We start from the raw sequence: 25,210 nt of genomic DNA, 5'->3' as shown, positions 1-25,210 counted from the left end.
CATGTCTGAGTAATTTTATATTTTCGGGTCGGGCAGAAGTGAAGATTGAATTCACAGTACGTAGAGTAGGTACAGAATTATTTCAACATGAGTTACTATTACGAAGGACGAAACTGGCAATTGGAATTAGATGCAATAGTCTATAGTGCGATAATATGCACAAAAGAACTGAAGCCTGTATCGAAATGAACGGCCACCATTTTCAAAATTGTGTTTAAATATTCATATTATGATTATTTTTCAATTTAACTTCTTTCTCTATATTGTACGCTAATGTGCTGTAGACAGTATAATATACACTGCATAACGAATACGTTCGCATGGATAACTCACTTCGTGAGTAAAAACACTTATTCTTAATACAGTACTGTACTTTGATTAAAGAAAAACCTAATGAAAATTATCAAACTCAAAATCGCGATATTTCCTAGTTTACGTAAATGGATGAACTACTTTTCTTCCATCCTATACCTAGTAGAGTGATTTGTGTTTTACGCCAGTATCATCGAACTCCAGTCTTGGAGGGGGGAGCAAGCGGTGTTTCCGGTTCTCTAAAGGTATAGACAGGTTAATATTAAAAATGTTAGTAAAAATAAAATGATGTCCCTGTACTACAAACAATTGTTCTTCCTCTGACAAATATAGTTAAGTGAGATGTACTGCCTGATAATAGATGTACATATATGGAAATACAATTTGGAACTCCCTTATTGTGTGAGTTTCCCTTACAACACACTGCGCATGTGCAGTAAACAAGAGTCTCTGTATATTATGCTGCTTGTGGATGGTCGTGTGAAATTGTTGTCTACATACAGGTGGATTCCCATCAAGACTCGCTCCAAACTTTAATTCCGTACCTGTACATATCAGCTAGAATCTTAATCAGAGGTGAGGAGAGACGTACAGAGCAAAAAGAGAAACGAACAGAACAGAAAGAAAGACGTAGAGAACAAAAAGAGAGACGTAGAGAACAAACATAGAGACGAACAGAACACAAGAGAGACGTAGCCTACATAACAAAAAGAGAGGCGTTTAGAACACAAGCGAGACGTACAGAACAAAAGAGAGACGAACAGAACAAAAGAGAGACTTATAGAACAAAAAGAGAGACGTACAGAACAAAAAGGGAGACGTACAGAACAAAAAGGGAGACGTACAGAACAAAAAGGGAGACGTACAGAACAAAAAGGGAGACGTACAGAACAAAAAGGGAGACGTACAGAACAAAAAGGGAGACGTACAGAACAAAAAGGGAGACGTACAGAACAAAAAGGGAGACGTACGGAACCAAAAGGGAGACGTACAGAACAAAAAGGGAGACGTACAGAACAAAAAGGGAGACGTACAGAACAAAAAGGGAGACGTACAGAACAAAAAGGGAGACGTACAGAACAAAAAGGGAGACGTACAGAACAAAAAGGGAGACGTACAGAACAAAAAGGGAGACGTACAGAACAAAAAGGGAGACGTACGGAACCAAAAGGGAGACGTACAGAACAAAAAGGGAGACGTACAGAACAAAAAGGGAGACGTACAGAACAAAAAGGGAGACGTACAGAACAAAAAGGGAGACGTACAGAACAAAAAGGGAGACGTACGGAACCAAAAGGGAGACGTACAGAACAAAAAGGGAGACGTACAGAACAAAAAGGGAGACGTACAGAACAAAAAGGGAGACGTACAGAACAAAAAGGGAGACGTACAGAACAAAAAGGGAGACGTACAGAACAAAAAGGGAGACGTACAGAACAAAAAGGGAGACGTACAGAACAAAAAGGGAGACGTACAGAACAAAAAGGGAGACGTACAGAACAAAAAGGGAGACGTACAGAACAAAAAGGGAGACGTACAGAACAAAAAGGGAGACGTACGGAACCAAAAGGGAGACGTACAGAACAAAAAGGGAGACGTACAGAACAAAAAGGGAGACGTACAGAACAAAAAGAGAGACGTACAGAAGAAAACGAGAGACGTACAGAAGAAAACGAGAGACGCACAGAAGAAAACGAGAGATGCATAGAAGAAAAAGAAAGACGCACAGAAGAAAAAGGGAGACGCACAGAACAAAAAGGGAGACGTACAGAACAAAAAGAGAGACATACAGAACAAAAAAGAGAGACGTACAGAAGAAAACGAGAGACGTACCGAAGAAAACGAGAGATGCATAGAACAAAAAGAGAGACGTGCAGAACAATAGAAAAGACGGATAGAACAGAAAGAGAGACACAAAGAAAGAAGGGATGTAAAAAGAAAGAGATGTTAAAAAAACTAGAACATAAATAGAATACGTAAAGAACAATGAGGGATACGCAAGGAAAAAAAGAGATACCTAAAGAGAAAGGAGTACCTACGTAAAGAAAAAAAAAAGGAAGACTTAAAGAAAAAGGAGGGAATATAATATGGAGCTCTGATATGAAAATTAGTATAAGAGGGATGTAAAAAAATGGAATGAAGTGGAAATATGAAGAACAAGGAATTGGAGAAGAAAGAAGAAGTAACGAGAAGGTAATGGATAACAAGGAAGAAAACAAATAAGAAGAAAAGAAGAAAAATGATATGAAGAAAGATACTATGTACAAGATAAGAAGCGCAGTGAAGTATAGAAGGATGGAAAGGAGAAAGAAGACAATGGGAAGAGAAAACAATTAAAAAGAAAGAATATCAAGGAGAGCGCAGAAGAAAGAAATGAACAATGAAAAACGAAATCTGAGTACGAGATTATGGTGTTCTTTACGTAATGATGATTTAGTGGCCATAGTAAAGCAAATAAATTAACTTATTGCATACAAAATTATCACTTTAAGAACCTAATTTTGTCTAATAAACGCAACTAATACATTCAACACAGGGAGTTTCTGATTCTCTCACTTACAACACGTGATAATTTAGAAGGCAATCAGAGTGCAGACAACCACGTAATATTATGTTGTGGAGGGTCACCCACAAACCTACTGTAATTACTGGTCCGCTGAAATGTGTATGGACCAGCTTCATGGATTTCACTACGACATACTTGGTGTCCATGAATATAATTACTGCGTTGCGTGCTGTTAATGATATACGTGTGTGGACTTCTTTGTTGCTGTCAGGATAGCAGAGGTTTTTTAAAGACATTTTTATTACTACACAAATGGACACCGAAATTACTGGAATGACATTGTTTTATTATTATTATTATTATTATTATTATTATTATTATTATTATTATTATTATTATTATTTAAATCCCGAAAAGACAAAGTATATGATTATGACTCGTGACGGGAATATTGTACGAAATGCAAAAATAAAAATTGGAAATTTATCTTTTGAAGAGGTGGAGAAGTTCAAATATCTTGGAGCAACAGTAACAAATATAAATGATACTCGGGAGGAAATTAAACACAGAATAAATATGGGAAATGTCTGTTATTATTCGGTTGAGAAGCTTTTATCATCCAGTCTGCTGTCAAAAAATCTGAAAGTTAGAATTTATAAAACAGTTATATTACCGGTTGTTCTTTATGGTTGTGAAACTTGGACTCTCACTTTGAGAGAGGAACATAGGTGAAGGGTGTTTGAGAATAAGGTGCTTAGGAAAATATTTGGAGCTAAGAGGGATGAAGTTACAGGAGAATGGAGAATGTTACACAACACAGAACTACACACATTATATTCTTCACCTGACATAATTAGGAACATTAAATCCAGACGTTTGAGATGGGCAGGGCATGTAGCATGTACGGGCGAATCCAGAAATGCATATAGAGTGTTAGTTGGGAGGCCGGAGGGAAAAAGACCTTTAGGGAGGCCGAGACGTAGATGGGAGGATAATATTGAAATGGATTTGAGGGAAGTGGGATATGATGATAGAGAATGGATTAATCTTGCTCAGGATAGGGACCAATGGCGGGCATATGTGAGGGCGGCAATGAACCTCCGGGTTCCTTAAAAGCAAGTAAGTAAGTAAGTAATTATTATCATCATCATCATCATCATCATCATCATTATTATCATTATTATTATTATTATTATTATTATTATTATTATTAATTACAATTTGAAACAACATGCGTCGTTAACTAACATACATTAGTGCTTCCTGGTTTAGCTAACAGATGGCGTTACTTGTCAAGAATGTGACTAATTTTTTTTTAAGTTTATTGTTAACTCTTAAAAAACTGCCAGTGCTTTCTGGTTGGGTTCATAGATGGGGTTACTTTGTCAACAATGTAACGTTGAAACACTATGTTCAGGTTTCTGTCCAGTAACAGTCCTGACTTTCATTCATTCATAATTTTCTGTCTAAGGGCATTTCTTTCACTGCAAACCCAGCATTCTCTAATCTTTCCTATTTTATGCCTTCTTATTTGTCAACTCATATGGTTCATAATTCCTTAAATAAATAAATTAAGCCTATTAGGCCTACTATATAATACTGTATACTGAATTTATTAACATAGTGTTATATTTACTATGTAATTTGCAAATTATAGCTACATTTTACATTTTTGGCTATGATATCTATACTTAACTCTTTCTAATTTATTTTTATTTGGTATTTTTCATTTATATACTATATCTGTGTCTTTTATTTAGGTAGTATCTATTTGTTTTTTTTTTTTCATATTTAATTTTTAATTTGTAATTACACTTGAATCTTGTATTTGTATCTGTTTTATCTTTTTTTCATGTTATATGCAACTATATGCTTTTTAAACAAATATCTGTAGTGTCTATTGTAATTGGGGCTTTGCCCTGTTATAGACATAAATAAATAAATAAATAAATAAATAAATAAATAAATAAATAAATAAATAAATAAATAAATAAATAAATAAATAAATGGCCTATACCTTAATGTCGTCTATCATCTGATATCTTCTTCTGCCTCGAACCCTTATCCCGTTTACCATTGCTACAAGTGCACCCTTCAGCACACAGTTTCTTCTCAGCCAGTGACCCAACCAATTCCTTTTTCTCTTCCAGATTAGTTTCAGCATTATTCTTTCTTCACCCACTCTTTCCGACACACCTTCATTTCTTATTCTGCCTATCCATTTCACAAGCTCCATTCTTCTCCATATCCACATTTCAAATGCTTCTATTGGCTTCTCTTCACTTCGTCGTAATGTTCACGTTTCTGCTCCATACAAAGCACTTCGCTAGTCTTTTCCTTAGTTCTTTCTCCAGAGGGCAGCAAAAGATTATCCTTTTTTCTAATAAAATGCTTCCTTTGCCATTGCTATCCTCTTTCTGACCTCCTAGGAGCAGCTAATGTTATTACTTATAGTAAATCCCAAATATTCCAAACCATGCTCACAACAACAATAATAAACAGCGTAAACGTTTCACGCAATTACAGGAATTCGATGAAACCCCATGTCACTTTTGGTTGAGTAACTTAGTGCTACATGTTACTACGGAAATAAATGTTAATAGAGTCATCAAGGGATTATTTTAGTTTGTACGTGTCACTTTCAGAAAAAGAGAAGCAATTTAGCGGTACGGGATGCATTGTTTCAAGCAAGTGAGTACGGAATTGCTGACCTCAACCTCCACTTCATTTCCTCCATGGTTGTTGACTTACTCAAGGTTGAATTCTGGAAGTAAACTGACGTGAGGAAGTCACGAATGCGTTTACAGTTCATGCCCGCGTCAATGATACAATTGCTACAACAACACATATTATACGGAAGAGAATTAAATAGTTATAGTTCAACGTCTGAAAGTATCTGCCCAAAATAATTAGAAAACTATATTCTTAATTTATTATTATGCTAGTACACAAGAGAAAGTATTGTAATGCACTAAATATCTATATTATTTTCGTTATATTTGTTACATCACTTCCTCTTTTTCTTTCCTTCTTTAGTTCTTTCTGTCTTTCAAGTTTCTCTTTCTTTCTTTCGTTCCTTTTTCTTTCTCCCTTTCTCTTTTTTTTCTTTCTTTGTCTTTCTTTCTTTCTTCCTTTCTCTTTCTTTCTGTCTGTCTTTCTCCCTTTTTCTTTATTTCTTTCTTTCTATCTTTCTCTTTCTTTCTTCTTTCTCTTTCTTTATCCCTTTCTATTTCTTTCTTTCTTTCGAAAGTGGAACTATGACTTGTCCAGCATTCTATCTCTTATCGCTTGTGTGGAGTAGGAAATACTTGAATGTGCGAGTGTTTTCAAGGTTTGTTTTATCTTTAAATACGTAAATAAAACAAATAATAAATACAAAGGAATGCTAGTACATCGTACCTTGCACCTCTCAATAGCTAGAGTTACATCCAAACATCCAGGAAAGCTGTAATTTCGAGCGTGATGTGAACGTTGAACTTGACCTTGAGATCTGAGTATCGTTAAACCACAATATTGCCGCGACGAAAAGTATGACAGCATCGTATTGCAAGCCGACTTGGCTAACGGTTGCCTTATAAGTGCATTCAATTTCAGTTTTATTAAAAAATGACATCACATGCGAATTGCAAGTGTGGCCAAGGAAAAAAAAAATGACGCGTATTTAGAGACTTTTATAACGTCCATTATGTCAGTCTAAATTTTGACTTGGGCAAGTCTGTTAAGCTGGGTACAAGCAATATGGCAACGTAGGAAGGCGCAGGGTAACAGTCTGCATGCGACAGCTGACCAGTGACTCTGCAAAAAAAAAAAAATGAATTCTTCTTCTGGATTTTGTAAGATAAAGTGAAATCCTTGTGTCTTAAGAGTCTATTATAAAACATTTTGTGTATGTGTCATCCATTTAGAAGGTTACCGGTATGAATACCGTAACGGACTCTTGCTGTCGTATCTTTTCACTTTCAGTATAATTTTTATTTATTTTATTTATTTAACCTGGTAGAGATAAGGTCATCAGGCCTTCTCTTCCCCTCTACCAGGAGATTACAACTACAATATTAAGAATACAATTACAATTATAATTATAATCAATATTAAATTTACAAATACAATAAAAATCAAAGTACTAAAAGATTAACTGATTAATAAAAGCTAGACAGTTTATTGTAAAAGTTACGAAGAGAGAAACATTTTTTTTTAAATTAAGTAAAAATTAAACCTACTCTACGCAGTAAGAAAATGCTTAATAAGTTTGTTTTTGAACGCTACTAAATTCCGAGAGTCTCTGATGTCACTGGGTAGGGTATTCCACAAGCACGAGAGCGAGATTGTGTATGATGATGAATACGATGATGTCTTATGTGTTAGTATGGCTAGTATGGGCTATTTTACGTGCGTGTGAAGAGATTATGATATGATGACAGGTAACTGAAACGGGAGGCAAGGTAGGTAGGTGTAGAAGTGTGAAGGACTTGGTAAAGGAGAACAAGAGAATGAAAATTTCTACGTTCGTTAAGCCGTAGCCAGTTTAGAGTTTGGAAGGATGGGGTAATGTGGTCAAAGCGACGGATATCGCAGACGAAGCGAACACAAGAATTATGAACACGATGTAATTTTTGCGACTGGTTGACATTGAGGTCAGTCAGTAGAAAATCTCAATAATCGAAGTTTGGCATTACTAGTGTTTTCACTAGTATTTTCTTGAGTGATAGCGAGAGGAATTTTCGAATGCTGTTTAAGGAATGTAGTATAGAAAGCACTTTTTTGGTAATATGGGTTACTTGCTTATTCCAGTTTAAATGCGTATCAAAGTAAACTCCAAGGTTTTTAACACAGGAAGCAAAAGGGATTATTGTCACATAATAAAAAGTTTTTACTCTTTTGTAATGTCACGATAAAAATCGATTTTTGTGGAAGAGCTTTATATGGAATGATTAAGAATGGGTAGAACGGAGAAAAATTCTCTCCGGCACCGGGACTCGAACCCGGATTTCCAGCTTAACGTGCTGGCGTTTTAACCACTAAGTCACACTGGATTCAAGTTCCGATGTCGGATTGAATCCCTCTCATTTAAGTTCTACCTACTGTGTTCCCCTTTGTTGGCCTACCCTCGTATACCGTGTCACAGTATGTGTGACATAGACACAATGTCCATTCACAAGTGCAGAGGTGCACTCATTACGAGTGACTAAATGTCTGGGGTCCTACGGAACATGGCATCGTCTTGAATCACAAAGTGATTACTTATGCTTTATTACATTTCCGAACAAGTTCCTTTGCTTGAAATATTTCACTGTAATCCTTAACTTTGAAATCCATTTCTACAAGAAATCCCTTGCAAATTAAGCCATTTTTATTTTTAAAATCACGGGAACTACCTCAACGCTCGTTTTTCCCCGGTCTGCATAGAAATTTTCTTATTTAGACAATTTAAAGATTGATCTAAAATTTTATATATTTGTATTTAACTGGGAAATTATATGTAGCAGAGCGTGTAGTGTTGATGTAGTGTCAAATCAGCAGCAAAGAGATTTCATAACTTATAATATTTTACATATAATAATACAATGTTACTATTAATGATCTTTCCGATTACAATCTTGAATAACTATTGTTAGGAGACACTTAGAAACATGATACTGCTATCAATGGAAAGAGAAACTCAAATATTTTTGTTATCCATTCGGTTAAATCACATATGCTACTCTTAAAGCAGTAAAAATTAGAAAACATGACATTGGTATCAACAGAAACAGAAATTCCAACAATTTTTTTTTCACTGGAAAACATGAAACAGAAAGAGAAACATCAGGCTCACAACCGTAAGTAAGTCACATGTGCTCAATGTGAGCTCCTTGTGTCACACGACGCACATCAAGTCTGTAGTCAATTTACTGCCATACACGTTGTAGCATTCGATCATCCACCAGTACAATGGCCTCTGTGATGCGAACACGAAGATCCTCAGTGGTAGGTGGTAATGATACACTTGCTGTTTTATAAAACCCCACAGAAAAAAATCACAAGGTGTGAGGTCGGGGGAACATGGAGGCCAATGAAAAAATTCTAAATCTTCACGGTTAGTACGTCCAATCCATCTCTTTGAAAGTCGTGTATTCAATTTTGAGTTGCATCTCCTCACAGAAAGACTGTCGCTTGGATTTGTCGTCTGGTTTCAGAGCAGACGGTATGGATGGAACTTCAAACGTTTCCGTAAAATCTTCTACACATTTGTTGGAGGATGTTTAATTCTCTACTGGCTTTTACGGTGGATTTCGTATGAAACTCTTTCTCACACGCTCCACATTTGCCTCACTTACTGACGGACGACCTGTTGACTTCCGCTTACAGATGCATCTCCTCGTTTTGAAGTCAGCGTACCACTTACGGATACTGGGCCCACTGGGTGGATCAACACCAAATTTTCTTCTAAAATTGCGTTGTATAGTGACAACAGACTGGGATATGTGATAATCTAGCACACAAAATGCCCTCCTGTCTTCGTTTGCAGCCATTTTCTGTTATATCATCTCCTAACAACGAAATTAATAAATATGCGACAGGTTTACTAACATAACAAAAAATATTTGAGTTTCTCTTTCCATTGATACCAATATTATGTTTCTAAGTATCTCCTAACGATAGTTATTCAAGTTTGTAATCGGAAAGATCATTTATAGTAACACTGTATTCAAAACTTAACCTCAATTCCTCAGTTCGCATTGAATTCTGTGAACTTCGGGTTTTTCCTTTAAACGATTACTCACTCTGACGGATTAACAGCCAATAAATAATGTTGTAACATACTTGTAACAAATTACTTATACGTTCTCTTCTACAGAGCAGAAAAATATTTTATTTCTGATGTGTTATTGTTCTGCAATAATAACCTGTCATTTGTGACTCGTTAACCAGTTTTATTTGTGTCTTAATATCTGGAACAGCGCATGTGAAGTCATTGTATACGTATTTGTGAGAGGTTGCAACTTGTAGGCAATATCTGAATCCAGTCCCTTCCTTCAGAGTAAGATGCATTGTCATTACTACCAGTAATATTTCATCACGATACATAAACCTACTAGAATAGCTATAAAACAATTTTATGTGGCATATATAACGACCTATAATTTGTTTTATTGTTGTACTCATCAAACGGTCAAGGTACAAGAAGAACTTTGTAATACCTTGCGGTCAACTTACGTGAGTCTCGAAGACAGTAGCGAATTGAATTTGATTTATTGTTACTCCTACTATGCATTTACGTCAGGAATCCATTGGATGTATTGAATGGGAGCACCGTCTTTATATGGAAGAGTGATATTCCGTTTCGTGAGATCAGTACATTTTGATTTCGCTATCTTTCGTATTTACTTCGAGAATTTTGCAAAGATGACCGTTTATTTTTATTATTATCTCTCAGATCCACAACATAATTTTCATCCTTTGAGTTTATATACAGTAGCGTGCAAATTAATCCGAACACGACATATTTTTACATTTTCTGTCATTGTTCGCCTCACAGCTGCTCATACCGCTTTAATTGACATCTGTAGTACGTGTAATTCCATTGTTGAAGGTCTGTCATTATTTTTTTTATAATATGTGACATTTTGCCTGTCGTTTTGTACTTATAAGCATTTCAGCTGTGTTGAAGACTTAATACTTCAATCCTGTGTACATTCTGTCGTCTTCACAAATGGATACAACTCCACGAAAACGGTCTAAAATTATAACATTAGCAGAGCATTCTTCTATGACACAGAGGCAAATTGCTGCAGAATGTCACATCGGTTTGGCTACTGTTAATTCGATCATAAAACGAGACAGGGAGACTGGATCCATCACACCCCGAAAAAAGGAAACTGTGGCCGGAAAAGGAAGACTTCACCTGCAGATGATCGTTTAATTGTCAGGAAAAGTAAATTAAATCCTAGACTAACTGCTGTCGACTTAACCCGCGAGTTAATGGCTACCACTGGGGCGAATATTCACGTCACAACAGTGCGGCGTAGGCTTTTGGAAGCTGGACGAAAGGCTCGTAAGCCTATTAAGAAGCAACTGCTAACCCCTGTTTTGTGCAAAAAACGCTTAATGTGGGCAAAATTACATCAACAATGGACAGTGAATGACTGGAAGAATGTACTTTTTTCCGATGAGTCTCATTTCGAGGTCCACGGCCACAGTGTTTCTTACGTACGGAAAGGATCCGAAAAAGTAACAGCAGCTCATCTCCAACAAGCACCCAAATACCCCCCTAAAGTAATGTTTTGGGGTTATTTTACACATGAAGGGCCTGGAGCATTAATACCTATCAAGGGAATGATGAATTCTGACAAATATATTCACTTATTGGAAACCAGAATCGTACCCCAGCTGCAAAAATCATTTCCGGATGGCAGAGGTGTGTTCCAACAAGACCTGGCACCATGCCATACGTCTCGAAAAACTACAGAATTCTTCAACAAGAAGAATATTCAGGTACTCCCCTGGCCAGGCAACTCACCCGACATCAACCCCATTGAGAACTTGTGGTCAATTTGCAAAAGAAGAATGCAAAAAATGGATTGTTCTACAAAGGAGAAGATGATTTCTGCCCTCATTGGTGTATGGTTTCGCGATGAAGAAATGAATATTTGTGGGAAATTAGTGGAATCCATGCCAAATCATCTCAGAGCTGTTATTAGGAACAAGGGAGGCCACATAGATTACTGAGGTATGTCTTAGATCCTTTTATTTTTATCCCGTTTGAGTGTTTTTGCATAAGTAATTACGTTGTTCGGATTAATTTGCACGCTACTGTATTTTGATTGTTATTTCTGTTGGAGGTTAGAATGTCCAATACAAAAATGTCCCCTATACAGGAAAATACATGAAAATGTTCACACTACAGGGTGATTCACGAGGAAAGGTAAAAAAATTAGGATACGATATCTTAGACCATTTTGAGTGAAAAATTTCATATGAACATAGGTCCGTTTTCGAACGATGGCGGAGCTAGATTCATTTTTTTTTTGGTAAAACGTTTCGGCCCAATGTGAATCAGACGTTACCAATGCTGGTGACGTGAGACAAGGTCACCGATGAATGACATAACATTGGAATCTCATTGTGAGCGATGTAGAAAAGAGAAGAGAAACAAACCGGGTGGTGGGGCATTACAAATGTCACAACAAATACGCTATCACTTATCGGTTCACAGCATTTCAGTCAGCTACCTCCAGTACAGTAGTTATACAGGTACAGTTATCGGAAGTGTGAAGTTGTGTTTTTCAACATGCCTTATAAATTTTCTACTACAGAATACGCCGATATTGTGTGTATTTATGGTTTGTGTGATGGAAGTTCCTTGCGTGCCGTCGCTGAATATGAACGACGCTTTCCGAACAGAAAGGTACCATATCGAAAAGTATTTAATGTCTATGGGGTTGGATGAAAGACTTGGTATAGCAAAGGAACGGGGAAACGAGAGAGGCGCTAATCGACCGTATTTTGGATGCGGCATAAAGACAACCACTTGCAACTCTCCCGAGCGATGAGCGCGATTCACGCCCGAACGCAACGGTGCATTGAAGCAGAAGGAGGTACTTTTGAAAATGTGCGAAAACATCGACCCCGACTTCTAGAATATTACGTATGTATGCATACGTGAATATAAACTTTAAATTTGTCCGTTATCTGTCTCTAAATGCGAGTTAGTACAATGGAATCTCAGAAGTTTTTGTGAAATCAAAGAGCCATATCTCCGTAACCGTTCGAAAACGGACCTATATTCATATGAACTTTTTCACTCAGAATGACTTCAGAATTCACATCCCAAATTTTTTTACCCTTCCTCGTGAATCACCCTGTATATTAATTCCACTCAATTATATGTCCATTGAAAATTATGTTCAATTTACTCAATGTCCACTAATTTGATTACATAAATGTCCAGTGTAAAAATGATTCAATATTTTTTCATACTTGTAGGCTTTAGTAAAAAAACTGGTTTCAGAAATGGGAGGAGTGATAGTAGGGGACAGAAGAATAAAGTGCATGCGATTTGCTGATGATATGGCGTTATTAGCAGAAGAGGAGATGATACTAAGGGATATGCAATTGGAGTTAAATGACAGCTGTGAGCAGTATGGGATGACGAAAACTATGGTTATAGGAAGAAAAATAATCTTTTGGGTGAAATCCGAAGGCTGTGTACTATTGTTGAGACTGATTCTATTGTTGTGAACTAGATAGCACAATACTACAGCGTAAAAAATGTATACTTCCAGAGGTAAAAAGGCAATAATGCGGGCGAAGTAAACTAGCTAGGAGCATACAATGCATCTAGATGTAAACGACAAAGACATTTAAATCTTACAGCAAATTGGAGTCATTTATCCCAATTCCACTACCCTAATCCCTGTATAGACGTTACACGCAATCATAGGGATTTCCTAAAGTCCCCCGTCACTTTTTATTATCCTTAAAAACATATGCTACTCCTCGAGTGTCTGACATAATGGCATACATGGTCGAGGACGACAATGCAGAAATATTAAAAGAGCAAACTCTCGCTTCTTTACAAATCTTCCTATTCACCTACTTACAGTTCTTGCATTATCACTGTAGTTGAGAAAGTGACGATTTAGCTTATGTTTGTATAGAAACAGATCGTAAATGTCCCACGTTATGTCAAATATGAGTTTTAATTGTCATGTTAAACTACTTACTACATTCGGTTTTCATACAGGCGGGAACTTCCGTCGTTGAATTTAAATGCTAGGGCGAACCTTGTCAATCAGTAACAAAAGGAGTTGTGGGTGTGCTGTTGTTTCAAACATATAATAATAATAATAATAATAATAATAATAATAATAATAATAATAATAATAATAATAATAATAATAAGCATACAAAGAAATAATTTATTACAGTTGTATGAACATTTATTACAACTGTAATAAATTATTTCTTTGTATGCTTAATATCTCATTTATGAACACTGTTGGATTTGATCTTACTTGCGTAAATTCAATAATAATATAATAATAATAATAATAACAATAATAATAATAATAATAATAATAATAATAATAATAATAATAATAATAATAATAATAATAATAATAATAACTGTGTCCCATTGGAGGTAGCCCAGAAGGACTCAGTATATTCTTCTACACGAATTTTACAATATTAAATGTTTACATAAATTTTGTAGAAAGAAAATTAAAATAAAAATAGAGAAGAAAAAAATTAAACAGAGTGAATATGATGACTCAGAATTTGGCAAGAACGTTTCAAAACTGAAGTAATGATGTCAGCAGTAAGTGTCTGTGATAGTTCAAAAGCCTTCCTGAAGCTTTCAAAGAACTTGGGAATCACACCACGAGCTCCAATAAGAAGACCAATCACTTCAATGTCTTCAAGCTGGTATTTTGCTTTGAAGTAATCAACTGTTGGCAGATAAATGTTGATCTTTTCTTTATTGAGATCCTCCGGCTGGCTACTCCCCGTTTCAATCCTTATGGTAGGATCAATTATATATCCTTTCTTGGTAGTCTGGGAATACGCTATGATGTCAATACGTCTAGAGGAGCCATTAGTAGCAAGGCAAAAAACTTCCTCTTCTACTATCCAAGACTTTTTTCTTAAAGCAGTTGCAATTAAGGATCGAACATGATGGTGTCTGGCATTTCGGAGGAGTAAACCTCTGTTACACTGACCTTGGACGTGGGCAAGGGTCTCAGTCTCCGGGCAGCCATGTCTGCACCGGGATCCGTCCAAAGAGCGACCAGGTACTCCTCTAACTGCTGCTAAATTGGCATTCATTTTGAGGCAGGTTACCCATGCAGATGTAGATAGTCCAGACTTATTAAAAATCCAGGCGTTGGCTTTAGATACTTTGCTGTACAATTCTATAATACGTTAACTTTCTTTGTTATCCTCTCTCAGTCTAAACTTCCTTGTAACATACTTAATTTCAGTTTTTAACACGTCATTTACAATTATTTTAGATTCAAGATTATGGATATCGTTATTGGTATGTTCGTGTTGATGTGCTTAGTAATTACTTTACACTGCCATCTGAGTTTCATTCGCAAACGTGTACATCATTGTTGTGAAAATGGCTGCCCTACCAACGGTCGATACAAAGTGAGTTTCATACGGAGCCTTCAGAAATCAGTTGCATAGACCCAGTTGACAACAGAAAACACTTTCTACACATGGCCACCCCGTTCACCGGATATCACAGTGTGATTTCTTTTTGTGGAGTTTCTTCAAGGATAATTATTATTTCTCCCCACCTCCAACGACGTTGCCGGATTTGAGAAGGCTTATTAAGGGGTTATGTATAGCTTACAACAGTAAAATTTTGGAAATATTCAACATTTTTTTCCTCCATTAGGCTACTATGTCTTGTACACTAATGGAAATTAAGTTGTGTAAAAAACTGTTCTACTATATGAAAAAAATATTTTTATGATTTAAAAAAATTATTTAATTTTTTTTTTTTTCAAAATTCCATTCACTGTACAGTGACGAAGCATTTCCCACATAACTAAAAAACTATCCAACATTCTGAGATGAAATTTTTGTGTTTGTACTTATGCATATCATATCTACAATATGATGCAATATCACTTCTCTATCTTTGATAGGTTGTCTGATAAAAATCAATTCATTAAAAAAATGGTCAAATATCAGTACTTCCTTCTAACACAAAATAAAAAAAAGTTATTTTTTAAGGAATGTAGATTAAAGAGCATGATATTGTAAACACGAGTTTCAGCAATAAAATAAAAGAAAGAGAACATGAAAAAGTTAACAAGTTTATGAGTTATGTGGGAAAACTTCATCACTGTAGAGTGAACTGCCATATTTTGAATTTTGAAAAAAAAAATATATATATAATTATGTTTAAATCGTAAAAATATTTTTTCATATGTCAGACAGTGTTTTACACATACCAATTTTCATTATTGTACAAGATACAATAATAAAGGGGGAAAAAAATGTTGAATATTTTCAAAAATTTTACAGCTGTAAGCTATTACCTATTACGGCCATCAGGAACATCACACAAGACATGCTTTAGAGGGTTTGGAGAGAATGGGATAACAGTCTGGGCATCTGTCATGTCACACATGAGATACATATGGAATGAATTTAAGATCAAACTTCATATCTTCACTATCACCATATAAATATTTGTAATGTTCAACATTTCCAATAGAAAAAAAATACGTTTTTAGATTATTTAACGTGCATTATGAATGAGCCTAAGACCCAACAATATGATTTTTCGTTACTTGATATAATACAGTATAATAAGCATCTGTGCAAAATTTGGGTGAAATTGGACTTGTAATTTCTGAGAAAAGGAACATTGAAGATTACAAAACGTAGTTTTGAGGAAAAAAGACGGAGGAAAATGCCACAGAAAGTAGTGGTTATACGCAAATGAATACTATATTTCATATTTTCATGTTATAAGAGTTAATTTAATACAATATCTGCAGCAAAAGTAGCTACACGACTTCCATGGCATATTTTAACGTCTATCCCACATACAGACGCCATTAAATACATATCCAGAAACTGCACAACCATTGGCAAACATTATGCACAGAGTCATCATCCAGCAAACTTCATGAAGTAGTAAAACATTCTAGAATGAAATATCCACTACAGAATCTTAAACGTCAAGATCAAGTTATAATCACCAGACTGAAAGTTGGCCACACCAAAATTACACATTCTTATGTTCTAGACAGAACGCTTCCTCCAACATGCACCAATTGCCATAGTAGGATCTTTGTGCGCCATTTAATTTCTGAATGTCCACTATATCACCTTCATCGAGATCAATTCCATTAAAAGTCGGAGGCACCGATTTTGGCAGATGACCTCGATGACATTTCCAGTAGGCGAGCCAATATTGTTTGTGTAAGCTGCAAGAATGAGATGCGATAACATTCTGAGTCGTTCATATTTTCGTAACAGCAGCTCATATCAATTATCCTTATTATGAAACACACCACGGTACAGTCCTACTCAAAGAATACCTTTAATAAATGTAACTGTCTTCCGTTCGCAATGATTTTACAATACGTCGCCTACATGTAGCGCATAGCTGGGCTAGCTTTATCACAAGTTTTCATAAACACAGGAGTAAAGTGACGCCCAACGCTCGCTTATCTCCAGTGCGTGCGGTATATACTGCTCCGTTCAAGTCTAGGCGTGTGAAAATAATTCACTTTGTCCGCCCCTGTGTCTTGCTCTTATCTGTGTTTACGGCATCCCACTCCAGCACTTAAGCACGGGAAGGAATCGAACGTCCGTTATGCTCTCTTTCTTTGACATCACTGGACTACTGTAATACTTGTTTAGTTTTTTGAGGTGACTGTCCAGAGTGCATAAATACTCGGGCATGCATGTTTACTCTTATGTCCTACCCATTCCACTGCGACAGAGATAACAGCCGATCTTGCAGCAGTGAGGAACTCGATCTCCACTTCACATTAAGAAAATCCATCTGCCAAAATCCCTGGCGCGACCTATACCAACAGACTTAGCAACAGTGCTAAACAACCCATCATTCAAATCAAGACTTCAGGTATAACTCCCTGTAAAGTTGATTTGAATAATTTCGAGGGAAAAATTGTTCTGGAGCCGGGCATCGAACCCGGGACCTTTGGTTTCACGTACCAACGCTCTACCAACTGAGCTACCCGGGAACTCTACCCTACACCGATCCAATTTTTCCCTCTATATCCACAGACCTCAATTATTCAACCCATCATTCAGTTCAAACTTAATTAAATTTCTGAAAGCTATAAACATTTACAAATGTATCTAAAATGATTATTGTAATACAGTAAACTCTTTGTAAACTGTAAGAATTGTTTATGTATTGTCGCGATATGGTTGCCTAAGTTAAAGTAACATAAAATAAATAAATAAACAAAAAATACAATATCTGAAGTTTCATTTCACTATTTAAAAACCTCCCGTTTCTTTGGCCCACCCTGTAGTATTCTTAATATTTCTAAGCAAAGATACAAGTTAAATACTAAAATAAAATGTTTAACGTTGAAATTCTACACGGTATTACAAATATTTACACATAGTCATGCATGAAATGCAACCTTAAAAAGATTACACAAGTGACTCAAATTAAAACTTAGCAAGATAAACAATGGTAATGTACACTGTTATACAAATATCTGAAGAGATATTTGAAGAGGTTTAATATGTTACTCGATTACATTGCAATGTTACATGTACAACATCAGTACTGACAAAGAATTACATAATTCCGAGGATGTTTGCAGTATAAGTTATAGAACATTATGCAATGAGGAAACGAGACCATGCATAAAAAAGAACAAATTTTAGAAGGCCTTGGAGATATCAACCGTGCGATATGCATAAGAAGTCAAAGTTTAGTGCAGGAGAATGAAGTCTGTTTACAGGTCGAAATGATGCATGACGTAACAAAGGAAATTTGAATAAACCAAGTCAAAGAGTCTCCGAACTTGAGAAACTGTGATTAAATATGAAATGCACAAAACTGCCTGCAATGCAGTAGGCAGTAAATAACACAAATTTACAAGGTTCCCAACCTTAAAGGCTGGTTCACCATAAACCAGAAACGAAAACAACGAGAACGGAAATATTTTTAGAATAAATTTATTTAAATGTGAACATGCACAATTAACGAGAAACTTGCCGCAGCCCGGGAACGAGAACGTGAAAGTTATTTGTGAATGTTCACATTTAAATACATTTAACAATATTTCCGTTCTCGTTGTCGTTTCCGTTTCCGGTTTATTGTGGACCAGCCTTAACTCATCCCACGACTTTTATAAGAGCTACTGGGATTCTGTTACAAGCGAAGTATTTTTGAGGGAGGTTTTCTCGGGTACGTAGAATTTCTTTCGAAATATAATTATGCAATTTTATTGATCCATTGTCATATTATCAATTCTTCATTTGTGAATGACTTTCCGTTATGAATTAGTGTTAGATATAGGTTCAGAAATTATGTATCTACAGAAAACGATGTCACATAAGACACAAGAAATGATGAGAAACTTTATGAAGTCGAGAAAGCAATGTTTTGTTGACTACCGCTTCAAATTGGGATTTATATAAGCTAACAACAGATAATAAAATTCAGGTATAAGGAATAAGCTAGTAATTTTGGTAAAATACTACATTCCTTACGTTGCTTATAGATCAAATATCTATGAATAAGTTACTCCAAAAGTTTTGTGTGTTCTGTTTCTTATCCTTCCAACAGTTTGAGTATTTTACTAGGAATCGCAAAACTTGAGAAATTACTTTAAACTAATGTATGTACCTACTACATAAATAATATATTTTATTAAATTTAATTGTCTAAACATCAGGCTGCAGGCCTATGTTAAAGTTCTATTAGAGTAGGATTATTTCATAAAAATAAATAATAATATGATAGACACATAATAAACACAGAAAACGTAAAAAAAGAGAAAAAGCCACAGCATGTTGCAGGCTCACGAAGTCACACAGAGACACGCAAAATTGCAGGCAGACACACGAAGTTACGGACACATACGCAAAGTCTCAGACACACGCAAAGTCATAGACAGACACGCAGTCACACCGAAAGACATGCAAAGACAAATAAAGACACGCAAAGTCACGGAAAGACACCGAGAAAGACACGAAAAGTAACACCGAAAGACAGAAAAAGTCACACGGAAAGACACGAAAAGTCACGCAGTCACAGAAAAACACGAAAAGTCACAGAAAGAGACGAAAAGTCACAGAAAGAGACGCAAAGTCACAGAAGGACACGAAAAGTCAGAGAAAGAGACGCAAAGTCACAGAAAGACACGAAAAGTCAGTGAAAGAGACGCAGTCATAGAAAGACACGAAAAGTCACAGAAAAACACGAAAAGTCAGAGAAAGAGACACAAAGGCACAGAAAAACACGAAAAGTCACAGAAAAACACGAAAAGTCAGAGAAAGAGACGCAATCACAGAAAGACACGAAAAGTCACAGAAAGAGACACAAAGTCACAGAAAGACACGAAAAGTCACAGAAAGACACGAAAAGTCACAGAAAGACACGAAAAGTCACAGAAAGAGACACAAAGTCACAGAAAAACGCGAAAAGTCAGAGAAAGAGACGCAAAGTCACAGAAAGACACGAAAAGCCACAGAAAGAGACACAAAGGCACAGAAAGACACGAAAAGTCACAGAAAGACACGAAAAGTCACAGAAAGAGACACAAAGTCACAGAAAAACGCGAAAAGTCAGAGAAAGAGACGCAAAGTCACAGAAAGACACGAAAAGTCACAGAAAGAGACACAAAGGCACAGAAAGACACGAAAATTCAGAGAAACAGACGAAAAGTCACAGAAAGAGACGCAATATCATAGTAAGACACGAAAAGTCAGAGAAAGACACGCAATCACAGAAAGACTCGAAAAGTCGAGACACGAACAGTAGAAAAACACGCGAAGTCACAGTACACAGGAAAATCAACACACACACACACACACACACACACACACACACACACACACACACACACACACACACACACACACTCTCTCTCTCTCTCTCTCTCTCAACACGGGTTATTATACATATTATACAGTATAGTAGACATGCAGATGTAACGACTGTACGTAATCTAATCAAATGTATGTTTATATTCTACTTGAATGAACGAGTATAAAAAGTATACTCTTACTTCCGCAAACCCTTACGCCCTAACAGAAGAAAACTACATATAAGTTTACGGTTCTATTTCTGCCTGGAAGCGACCGTCATTAGCGAGTGAAAGCATCAATATGATTTAAGTTAACTTCTTGTTTCTTTCATTTAAAATGTTTAAATTTATTCGGACTCAACTGATTTTAACATCGTTTTGCAACTTTGAAGACCCGGTAGAGAAAATGCATAATGCTAACCATTTGTAAATGGAAATAAGTGCAACAACACACATCATGCGCTGAGTGCATTGAAGTTCATGTGGAAATCGTCCCGGAGCTGGAAGAGAAACTATGGTAGAAATGTTTGCCGACTTCGCGAAAGCCCATTACAGCACCACTCATGTGTAAACCTTTGTGATATAATAATAAATTTTTACTCTCACTTTTTGCAAACCGACCGAGCTTCATATTTTTGACGTATCCTCAATATTGAATCCGTAAATGTAATTGCTACCTTGTGAAAAGTTTGCTTTGCGGTATTTCACGGTAATATTGACGCAGTTAAGTTATACGGAAAACAGACTCCAGCACGTTCTTCGAACACGCGCTTTGACAGTCAGCTATATAAACGTCGATAAATATCTCTTAATAAGCTATGGGACTTGAAAAACTTGGTTACGCAATGAAAACGGATGACGCTTCATCTTGATTTATGATTGAGTTTCATTGAGGAAGCTACGGGTTGGTTAGAAAGTATGGGAAAATAGGTAAGCATTCACATCACAAATTTACATTATATTTACAAACTTGATGTCATAATTTTATTTTATGAGGACTTTTGCAACTAAGAATATTCTTATTGAAGAGTATAACAATTTAATAAATACATAATAAAAATATAATAATTCTACATTATAATTTCATTGTCGAATATATTATTATATTGCTTCATGTACAGAGTAAAAAGTAATTAAACCGGCTATTTCGTTTATATGACTTCATTAAATTTTCGGCCAATGAAGAGTAATGAAGGTCGTCGTTTTGTTTAGTCAGTGTCGCCAACTGTTTCCACGAAAATCGATGAGCATAAATCCATTGTACTAAATAAAGTGCGAAATCCTACTTCCACATCTACATCTTCATGTTCTAATTCCATGTCCATTGTATCTAAAGAAAATGACACTCCTTCATAATAATTGATCACTTAATTAATGTATTAATCAGGTTATTTGTAATTATACTACAAAATGTTCAAATTAAATGATTATTTTAGCAGATAATGAAAGGTATTTTTGTTATAATAACAAGAGAAAAGCGCTGTACATGTAATTAACATTTTTAAACCTATATTTCTCTTTCATCAATTGGCATTACTGAATAATAATCGATTTCTTTATTGCAGTAATCGTTATTCATCTATTTCGACTTCACAATGTCTGAATAGGTTAAGTATTCATAAATATACAATTATTAACATTTTGTGAGCGAATTTTAGGGATATATTATTTACAGTTTTATTTTATTTACGAAATAGTCCTAATAAATGTTACTCGAGGTCTGAGGTCTCGCTTCGCTCGTGGATTTATCAACAAATCTCAGATCTCTTGCAACATTATTATAGATAAACTCCGGGAGGCTGTATGGGACACAAATACAAACAATGTCATATTGTGCTGTAAGGTAGGCCTACATTTGGTAAGGACACTAGATCTTAATGTAACACAAACCATTCCCATGCTTTATTGCTTGAGTCTCTTATAAAACATTTACACTTCAAAATCACTGCGAAAGATGTTCAAAAATGCCTCCATTGACCTGCACACAAAGGTTACATCGGAAGGCATGGATTGTTTAACGAGGTGAAAGACTTCAGATTATCGTTTATTTCCCCTGCTGCAGCAAATATCCGAACCACCAGACCGGTTTAATAAAGCACTGTCCTGGATCAAGACGTACAAAAATTGTGAATTTGTAGAGTCGTTCATGAACTGAAGAACGCATAAGTACGCCTTCTGCAGGTTTAATAAAGCCTCGGAGGAAAATATGACATTAGAGAAAACCGTTTGTTTTGGTGTCCTATACAACCTCTCGGAGTTTGTCGGTTTAATTACTATTCACTCTGTGTACTGGGTATGAACAGAATCTAATAGATTCGGATACATCGCTATTCAGAGACGTGGATGGATAGGATGTCTAGAAGTGATCTTTCTATCATTATGAATACTGAAATAGTATATTACGATACAAGATTGGGAAGTGCTTTTTACAAAATCGAGGAAAAGTTTAAAAAACAAGCAGAGCTAGTATAATACAGTTTTAGGCTGGTTCCAACAACAGTCAGGAACCGTCAGTAACTATCATAAGCATGCGCAGTACAGAAAGAGCGTTCCAACCACTGTCTGCTGGATCGCATCCTATAGCTGCATAAACTGCTTAATCAATCAAAGTTACTTTGCCGCTAGGTGGCAGGCAGTATACTCATCGCTATTAACATTATAAGTATACTAGTGACTTGTGCAGCAAATACTGCTGCAAACTAAGTTCGTTAGACGTTCAAATAAAAATTTTTCAGATTTATTTTCAATGAAGAATACTTGCCTTTTTGATAGTTATTTGCTTCCATAATAATGAAACATACTCCCTCTGAGTGGATTTTTTAGGCCAAATACTTTTTCTTGAACATATCCAACTTCAGTTTTTGAGTTTCAACGCGAAAACGCAAGTATCAATGTCAGGACGATAGCAGTAACTATTTCAGGTCATTGTGGATTGTAGGCAAAAGTTAAAAAAATGTCAGGTTTGCTAAGCTTTCGAACAATAGCATTTTCGTATAGCTGCTGCATGTAGAACTTGAAATGTAGAGCGTAAAATCATTTTATCCTACTAAGAGATCTTGCTGAAATGATCTGGAGACTACAAAATTTTCTAGGCCTCTTATTTTATCAGTAAGTAATACCTTTTGATCTTTCCTTAGGAACTGTAATTTTTGCGCTCTCTCGAGCCAATACTGAAGACAATGACACATATCAATATCTACACTACACCGCCATTAAGTATATGAAAAAGACCCAACCCCACTGGGTTAATAAGTATAAAAATATTTGATTTTTAATAACAATATTATTATCTTACTTAAGTTTTGTAGTTATATATAGCAGCCACTCAGTAAATTATAGAAATGAAGATCTATTATTAAAATATTCTCTACATTTACTTACATAACCACAAAACGTTTCACTTTCATGTCATCAATATAGCATCAGTATTATGTACAATTAATGAAAAATAGATGCATCATGATATTAACTACAATAATATTTAATTTCTAATGGTAATAATGTCATCAAACGACCTCAAGTTTCGTAGATTTGAATATCCAATACACAGCTGTACTCAGAAAATTATACACTGCAGAATCAGTTTTTAATAACAAATTGAGTTGAGCTCTAAATATGTCGGCAATCCTGCAGGTCATGGCCTTCGTGTAATAACGTATTGTTTATTGTAGTGTGTGTTTTGTTCTGAAATTCAATCAAGTTGGCCGTGATTGAATAAAATTAGTTCTCAAAACTGACAACAGATGGATTTTGGAAAATAGGAAAATTATTTAGGAAAATTGACATTTCACTGAAAACTACTACTTTTCCGAAAAACTTTGGATGCCAGGCATGAAAATGAGGGGTCACTCATTAAAATCCGTTCAGCCGTTTTCCCGTAATTTCCATTACCAGTTCAAATTATATATATATATATATATATATATATATATATATATATAGATAGATGCAAAGTCACTATCTGCCACCAACGGCTAATCGCGCATAACCGTTGATTGGGCAGGCAGTCTAAGCAACCACAGGATGTGATCCAGCAGGCAGTGGTTCCAACACATTCCAAACCAGTTCTGAACCGGAAACATGTACTGCAGTCTGGCGTTCCAACAAATTTTGACACGAGTCCGGAACAGTCAGAAATAGTCAGCGGATTGAGGCTTGTACTGATGAGTCCGTCTCTTGCACATGCGCATATGCTCACCAGTGCCTTCTGGATACTGAAGAAAGGCATGATCGACAGTTCATTTCAATGAGATTAAAATGGAAAGTGACAGTGCAGATGAATAATAAAACTGGAGATGTAGTTTAAATTTTCGCCAAAAAGAAAGAGAATAAAAATTATTTGGTATTGAAACGGTTAATTACAATTTAACATGCAACTTTTATTAAAAGTATAATAAATTAATAATTTAACAAAAGCTACTTTTAGATGAGAGTCCCCCAGTACACGACATTGAATTAGCGGAATTCATGCCTTCCATATTTTTTGTTATCTTTTTATAGAAAATTATCAAAATTCTATTTTCTGCAATTTGAATTAGCTGCAAAACGATAATAATTAAGCAGCCCGTTCTTAGCAAAGATGATCACAGTTATAGCATCTCTGGATTTAGTACACGATGATCCAAAAAAACATTCCAACATCATCCAGTTCTGTTTCATTCCCGTAGCAGATACCCAACCAGCGCATGCGCATAAGATGACCCATGGTTTGTACATGAACTGATACATGAACAGCTTGTTAGAACGAACCTATTTTTTGCACGATAGTATCACAGTCTACTATATACAGTCACGAAGCTTGAGTTTTGAGGGTGCTAGAATCAATAGACTGTGACGGTACTATTTTGCATTGCCTGTAATGAGG

General features: G+C 35.7%; 1 protein-coding gene and 1 non-coding gene across 3 annotated transcripts in view; both read right to left on the bottom strand.

Moving 5' to 3' along the window:
- dsb (debris buster) overlaps positions 1-25,210 on the bottom strand; it is a 353,068-nt gene that overhangs the window by 39,899 nt on the left and 287,959 nt on the right. The gene's annotated exons all lie outside the window — the stretch shown is intronic.
- TRNAH-GUG (transfer RNA histidin (anticodon GUG)) lies at positions 17,463-17,535 on the bottom strand. Its single transcript has one exon. It is a non-coding gene; the product is annotated as a tRNA-His (tRNA).

This window comes from Periplaneta americana, chromosome 6 (assembly GCF_040183065.1).
Source record: "Periplaneta americana isolate PAMFEO1 chromosome 6, P.americana_PAMFEO1_priV1, whole genome shotgun sequence".
Taxonomy (NCBI): domain Eukaryota; kingdom Metazoa; phylum Arthropoda; class Insecta; order Blattodea; family Blattidae; genus Periplaneta; species Periplaneta americana.
The sequence above is the reverse complement of the archived record's forward strand: the minus strand, read 5'-3'. Positions and strand labels throughout refer to the sequence as shown.